At 51.6% G+C, this 7,884-nt stretch overlaps 1 long non-coding RNA gene across 1 annotated transcript; it reads left to right on the top strand.

Annotated features, from left to right (window-relative positions):
• Positions 1-262: 262 nt before the first annotated feature.
• LOC130543463 (uncharacterized) lies at positions 263-2,994 on the top strand. Its single transcript, XR_008958834.1, has 2 exons — positions 263-574; positions 831-2,994. It is a non-coding gene; the product is annotated as an uncharacterized LOC130543463 (long non-coding RNA).
• The last annotated feature ends 4,890 nt before the right edge of the window (positions 2,995-7,884 follow it).

The raw sequence follows: 7,884 nt of genomic DNA, 5'->3' as shown, positions 1-7,884 counted from the left end.
TAAATAATATATATAATTTATTTACATAGTATATAAATTAATTACATAATATATACATGTAATATAAAGCTATTTATATAACTAATATATACATATAATATAAATAAGTATATTGTTTCCAAGAGTTCTATTTGGTTCTTTATACTGTCCAGTTTTTATTTCAGGGATACAATACCTCCTTGAATCTCTGTGAGGGTATTAATAGAGTGTAAACTTTTTTTTAGTTCTTCTCAGTTCCTTGCATCATTTCCATTTCCTCCAGGCCATTTTATTTCTTTGTCCTACGTTCACTTTGGAGGCTTTCCTCACGGTGCGGTAACCTTTGGCGGCCCATCCGTGGTGGGGAACGAAGAACTGGAAAGCTTGCTGACGAGCTGGCATGCCTTGGTTGATGAGCGGCCGGGCAACCACGACAGCCGAGGACTCCCTCCCCCCATTCCCGCCCCAACGCCAGCACATGAGGGCCCTTCTTCTGGGGACACTCGATTTCTCCAGAAACTGCCTGCTCCCACCTGAAGAGTAGACCCTGACCTCTAGGTGCTCTGTGCCCAGGTGTGGGGAGCCACCGTCCAGGGTACGGATCTTCATTGCACCCGCTGATTTGAGCTCTGCATCTTGCTGGGTCTGCCAAGGACGACTGCCTCTTTCCCTGGCCGTATCCTCTCCGCATGCTCCGGGCTAAGGCTTTCTCTGCCCTCCTGCATCGGTTACCGCTCTTCCATCTGCTTTCTGTTGTCCTGAAATTTTTGGAGCGTCCCCCCTCCCGATGGCACCTCAGCCATTTATCGTTGCGGGTTCACATCCTCTTTCTTTCCTACCCGTCGTTGCAGAGGGCGCTAGAGAAGGGGCAGTGAAGCAAGCCGTCAGTTTGTCATCGCCAACGACCGGTCACCCCCACGCTTTCTTCTGTGCCTCTTACTACCACACCGGCCCGCTGTGAGGTCCTCAACGGCGTGTCTCCGGACTCCTGCGCTGCTCCCGCTGCCCCGAGCCTCAGGCGCCGCTTCTTCACCCTTCAAGGCTCTCTCCTCCGCAGGGAAGGACCGTAGACTGCTCCACTCCGAGTGTGCGTGTCAGCTGAGAGCTTCTGGGGACGTAGTCCCTGCTGCTTCGCACCTCACACATGAGGAGTGTTCCAGGGCTTGATTTGGGAAAGCCGTATCTCAGGCTTGAGCACCCGTCTTACATGTCTCGAGCCCCTAAAGCGATCTCATGTTACCCGCTGGTGAGGACAGCGCAAGTGCGAATCTCTCAAAGGGCTGGAGGGAGGTTGTCGCTACTCCGTACTATACCCTCCCTCTCCAGGCCCGGACGTGTAGCTTGCGATCACCCAGCGGCCGCTCGGTCCCTGACCGATAAGGCCAAATAGCCTGGTTGCCTGGGGGTGGCTCTGCATCCCGGGCCTCCAGCGGACAGACTCCTTGGCCAGGATGTTACCCCTTACACCGGGACACAAGACTCGCTGAATCCTGGAGGGCTCTGCCTAAAGGGTCCCCTGCAGACGGGATCTGACCAACCGTCCTGGTTTGCCCTGTGCTGAACGGCCACTTAGGATGGGAGATTTTCAATGCTAAAACCGGAAAGTCCTGGGCAAACTCGGGCAAACTGGTCACCCTACCTGCAGAGGACTGTTCCCCATCCCAACCTCAGGGTTCCATAGAGGAAGATTTGGGGCCCCACAGACTACCTGAAGCAATTGTTCAGGGTCCCAACTAGGCTCCTCTCCCTAGCTCCAAAATTACAGGCCACTCCCTCTGCAGGCCACAGACCTCTTCCCCATCACTGACCTGTACAGGACAGTCCAGCTTCTCCCAGGACCCCTCAGCTCTGCTTTTGCCCCTAGAGATGGAAGGGGCGCATCCAGAGGCAGCCATGTGCCCCACAAAATGCTTTCCTGACACTTTCCCTCAATGGTCTCAGCAACAGCGGGAAGCACACGAAACCAACTGGGTTACTTTTCTGTCTCTCAATAATTTGATAAAATAGTCATGATAAATAACACTTAAAAATCACTTACTATGCATCAGATCTCATGCTAAGCTCTTACTATGTATCATCTCATTGAATTCTCAGAAGGGCCTTAGAGGCAACTATTATTATTATGCCTATTTTATAAATGAGGAAATTGAAGCTCATAGAGGCTAAGTCGCTCAGAGTCACACAGCTAGTAGTAATTGCAGAAATAGAACTCAAACCTAGGAGTATTTGATATCAAAGTGTAAGAACTTGAGATGGTCTTGAAATGTCCAGTTTAAGACCCACCTTCTCCAGGAAGTCTTCCCTGATCATGTTTGCCTCCTGCTCCAAATTTGGACAGAAAATCCAACTCATAATGGCTTAAGCTCTTAGGACATTATTTGTTTACTTGAGAAGCCCGAAAATGAGTGGCTTATAGGTAACAAGGACCGGGACTCTTTCCAGCTTACCACATCATGGTCTTCAGGCTGTGGGTATGGTAGATTGCGTTTTCCAAAGGCGGAGAGAACAACAGCTCCCATGCCTCTTGCTCTTCTGCAATGGCACCTTGCCATTCTCTCTCCTGGAGAGAGAGTCGGACTCTCTTCCTCTTTGATCTGAGCTGGCCTTAGTAATTAGCTTAACCAATAGAATGTGGTGGCAACGACATTTTGAACTTTCAAGGGTACATCATAAGCCTTGCAGCATCTATCTGGGCCTCTTAAAATGGTTAGTACTTGAACACTTGCCCTTGGAAAACAGCAGCCATACGCCGTGGGACACCCAAGGCAAATGGAGAATCCCTGTGCAGGTGTCCTGGTCAAGGGCCCTAGCTGAGCTCCCCCTGGGCATCCAGCATCAACTTCCAGCTATGTGAGTGAGCCATCCAGGACTTCCAGCCCGTTGAGCCCTTAGGTGATTCCTGTCCCCGCTTCTATCAGATTACAACCACATAAGAGACCTGCAGTAAGAACCATCTAGTCAAGTCTGGTCACCATGCAGAATGGTAACAGATAATAAATTGTTCCTTTAAGATACTGAATTTTGGGGGCTGATTTATTACAAAGAAATAGGTGACTGCAACAGTTGTCTTTCTTCTCCTAGTTTGTTGCCTCAAGTTACAAGATGGTTGCCTCAGCCCCAAGTATCACTACAGACCACCAAAGGTAAAAGCAGAAGTGAGGGAGAAAGTATGGAGCAAAGCTTTCTTCCTGAGTAACTTGAAGGAGGAAGAAAATCTACCCAAAAGTCCTCCAGAAAAGTCCCCCGCGTATCTCACTGGCCCGAAGTGGGTCACGTAGTCTCTCCTAACCACAAGAGAAGTTTTGCACAGCCTCTTTAGTGGGAGGTAGGCAAAGGAAAAGGAGGATGGGAGTGACTGTTGGGTGGACACCAATGGTGTCTGCCATATTGTTGACACTAGTGGTTGTTCAAGGAGAAAGAAGAATCAGGTGGAAAAAATGACCCCATGCTAAGGAAGGAGCCTTCACTGCTCCTTCCAGAAGCAAAGCTGCCAGTGGGAACAGGTTTACTGAAAACTCCTTCTTTAGATGGCAAGTATGGTGTAATGGTTAGTCTTTCTCTGGAAGGCAGGACCTGGCTCTATTACTTGCTAGTGGTGGAGTAGTGGTGGATTGGTTCCCCATTCTGTGCCTCAGTTTCCTCATCTACACAATGAAAGGACCCCCTCAAACTCCTTCAGGCTAGGAGAAGCCGGGGCAGAAGGCAAGAGCCGGATGCTTCCCGCGTGTGGAGGCTGTGCGCCGCCCAAGTCAAGCTCCGCAGAGCCTGCCTCTAGCCACAGATGCTGGGATTTGCCAAACAAACCCTAATCACTTAATGAGAAACGAAAATGGTGCCTGGTTCCTCCACTTAATTGCCCCTTTGAAAACAACACACGGGAGATTTATAGTAATCACCATAATCGCCTCATAAAAACCCGAGAATTTAAAGACCGACATGCCTCATTTCTGGGAGGAATTAGAAGCAACAATTAAGGCAAGGAATTCCTGGCCCGCCTTGGCCTTGGCCCCCTGGGATCCAGGACTCTGCCCACAGAGAGCCTGCCACTCCGGACAGCCTCCTGGCCCCAGCCAAGTCCACTGCAAATGCTCAGCTGCCAGTGTCTCCTGCAGGCTGGCTCCCAGGGCCCCTCTGTCATTGTCTTGCCCAAGGCAGGTACCAAACCCACCAAGAAGGCTCGACAGCGCTGGGGGTGAGAGGAGGTCCGGTCGGAGGAGACAGGCGCCTCGCTGCACCTGCTTGCACCGTCCGAACTAGAGGACAGGTGTTGGGGGACACGCAGGCTGTCCCTAGCCCACGGAAGGCCACAGCTCCTAGTTCTCCTGAGGTCACCTGCGCTTCAGTCGCACAGCTCCCACGACAAGATGTTATGACCTCCCAGAACACTTGCTAAGATCTCCTGCCAGCTCTGCTCAGCGACATTTGTTCCCTTCCACGTCTTCCAAACTAGACTCAGAAGCGCTGAGTGTCAAGGTCGGAAGTGTCCTTCGGGCTTGCCTCTCCAGCTTCTCCCCTCAATGGCAATTCTTTCTTCCTTCTCATTCTCCTCGGCTATTTCATTCTAAAATCCCTATTAAATCCCTAATGTGTGTCGAAACTATCAATTCTTACCACAATAGCCAGAGTGGTCCTTTTAAAACCTCCATCAGATCAATCTACTTCTCTGTCGCTCTCCAGCGGCTTCCCAACTCAGAGGGAAGGGGAAGCCCTTATGGTGCCCTGCGAGGCTCTCATGCCCTGCCCCTTGGCTCACTCTGCTCCAGTCTTCCTGGCTTTCTTGCTGTTGTTCCTGGAAAAAGCCAGGGACACTCCCACCTCAACACTTTTGTGCTTGCTGTTCCCACTGTCTGGAATGCCTTTCCCACAAATATCCAAATGGATCCCCCTTATCTCCCTATAGGCCCTTCCTGCCCTCCCTACATATAATCACACCCCTACTCTTTCTATTATCCCCCCTACTTTATTTCTGTGCATCATGCTTAATACCTTCAAAGACCTAACACACTGTAAGATTTGTTGATTGTCTGTCTATGCTTGGAGGTAAACTGCAAAAGGCAGGAATTTTTATCTTTTTTTCCCCGTGATTGAATACCAAACACCTAGCACAGTGGCTGTCACAGACTGGGTACCCAATAGATATTTGGGGTTAGAGCAGGGACATAGATGAAGCCCCTCCTGTTGGGGGACTTACAGTCCGATGGTAGAGGCAGACGTTAGACACATAGTCACCCGCAGGGCTAACTGCTGGAGGGAAAGGGGCCGCCGTGACAGGGGTCACCTGACTGTGGCCCAGGGGGCCAGCCTGCAGAGAGCTGTTTGTGAGAGAGGGGGGCTGACAAGTAGGGGGCTGAAGGTTCGGGGCCATGAAGCTTTGGGAGGAAAGGGTGCTGCTTCTACACCCTCTAAAGGCAATGGGACTCCACGAGAGGGCGGCCATCTGCCAGCTGAGTTCCAGTCCCTGCTGGGCCACTTCCCAGCCATCCATGGTGGGGCAAGCCACCTCAACACCCAAATACTTACTTGCTTGCCTATAAGGCGGAGAGGGGAGAACGAGCTCCCAGGCTTGTTGGGAGGAACAGATGAAAGATGATTCAGAGCTGGAACCTGTAGGTCCACAGAAGAGTGCTCACTCATTTCCTGCTCATTTCTTCTTTGCCAAACCTTTTAAACAGCTGATCTCTTCATCTGGCTAGGCCAGTCTCTCTCCTGGCCCCTTGTGAGCCTTAGGGTGCATCTAATCAGCCTGGATGTAAAGCTACAGGTTAACCGAGATTAACCAGATCTTTGGGGAGCATCACCTGGTGTGAGAAATTGAATTGATTTCTACTGTGCCCCAGGCCCTCCCGGGCTCCAGGCCAGACTGGGTTGGCTCTGGAGCTATTGACGATACAGTCCGTCGGCCTCTGGGCCTGATGCCTGGGGCCCATAGGAGTGGGGGCCAGCGGGTGGCCGACACAGCTGGGCCTGTAATGCTGCCAGCCGCTCTGCTCTCGGGGGGGCTTCCTTGACTCACAGCCTGGAGAGCCCCCTGCACAGACCCGTGCGCGGCCACACCTGTGCGGTACTCTGTGCATCCACACGCAGCTCCCTGCCCCCTCAAACCTCGCTCTCTCTCCTGAGTGGTAAGTCGGCAGCAAACACATCACTCGTCCTGTGCTTAGTATGGACAGGGATTTAGCAAAAGTTCCCCACTGTGGGCCAACCCCAGCCCTGGGCCCCAGAGAAGCCACGAATCCGATCTGAGTTCCTGGCCTCAGTTCTCACATTCTAGTGGGGACAACGGATGCACGGGTCAGTATAATATAAGCGACACAGTAGAGGGTCCAAGTGGGAATTCACAGAAAGAGAGCCTGGATTTCACTTTGGGGGTTGGGGGAGGGTGACAGGAAAGGCTGTCAGGATAAGCTGGCCTTTGAGCTGCATCGAGATTGGATGAAGGGCTCCTAGGTGAGTCGACTGCCCCAGCAAAAGCACTTGCTGTGAGGGGCAGGGCAGGAAATGGTGAACTGTCTGATGTCAAGCTAGAGAGAGCACCGGGGGCATATAATTGCTTTCACTGCAGTGATTTGGTTTGTAACCAGGCCTGAGAAACCGTCCCAGAGCTTCATGCTTCCCAATCCCTCCCTACACCCACCCAACACCTTGGATGGCTTTGGATGGCTCCTGGGGACCAGCCATCTTTCTGGTTTGCTACTTTCCCTCCCTACTTGGTCACACATTCAATTCCTTCAAACCAGCCTCTCTTGCATCACTTCAAGTGCCCCTCAGAAGCATTCCACCTCATCTCTCCCTGCTTACACAGATCTCATCCTTCAAGGACAGAGGAGTCCTGCTTGTTCCGGGGATACCCTCTTGACCACCCCAGCCCCCAATGGCCTCCTCGTCAGACCACCGAAAATGACTGAAGTAACCCCATGCTTTCATGGAATGATCCCCTTCCTACTAAATGCTTTGCTACATGCTATATTAGGATGCTATTTTTACAATAAGAAACCCAACTCCAGTCAGTTTAAACAAAGAAAAGGGAATTGATTACAAGGGACTTGGAATCCCAAGCAACCTAAGGCAGGAAAGGACTTGCCCCAGCTCAGCGATCCAGGGGTACAAATGTCTCTGCTTCTGTCTCCGTCTCTGTTCTCTTCTCTTCCCAGGCTGGACCTCTCTGCCCTCTACCAGATGAAGGGCAACGTGACGGCTCACAACACCTGACAGGTCCAGACATGTGAAAGGAATCTCCAAATTCCTGAGAAGGTGATTGGCCCAACTGAAGCAGGTGTCCCACTCTGGCCCGGTCAGCTCTGGGAAGGAGAATGGGGTCACATGGTACTAACATGGCTGCCAGGCTACTCCTCTGGGGGTCATTCCCCAGAGTCATGGGGATAGGGGGCTGGGCTGTTCTGACAGAAGGGACATTGCCATGAGCAGAGCAGATACCCCAAGGATGTCTATCACATATCTGTAATGTAAGGTGACTGAACACTCATGACTGTCCTACTCACCTACTCTGTGACTTCACGCAAGTCCTTCCCCTCTTGGGCTGTGGTTTTCGCTGGACACAGAGGAGGGGAGACTAAGTGTTTTGTTGGACTCCTTTAACTCTCTAGGACTTTCAGCCAATTACTTACCCTCTCTGGACCTCTGCTTTCTCACCTGAGAATAACATGGGAGCAATGCTACCCACCTCACAGAGTTCTCGTAAGACAGTACGCGTGAGAATGCTTAACATGGGCTGGGAACTAAGATGCTCCAGAAACGCTAGAAGGGATTCCCCCCCCCCACACACACACCCGTGGTCATGGCCGAGCTACCCTGTGTGTTTGGGGGAATTGTTTCTCCTCTAGCTGGGATCTGCCACTCTCCGACAGCGATTTGTCAAGGCGACAGCGTGTCCCAAATCGGATGCCT

This window comes from Ursus arctos, unplaced genomic scaffold (genome assembly GCF_023065955.2).
Source record: "Ursus arctos isolate Adak ecotype North America unplaced genomic scaffold, UrsArc2.0 scaffold_12, whole genome shotgun sequence".
Lineage (NCBI taxonomy): Eukaryota > Metazoa > Chordata > Mammalia > Carnivora > Ursidae > Ursus > Ursus arctos.
The sequence above is the reverse complement of the archived record's forward strand: the minus strand, read 5'-3'. Positions and strand labels throughout refer to the sequence as shown.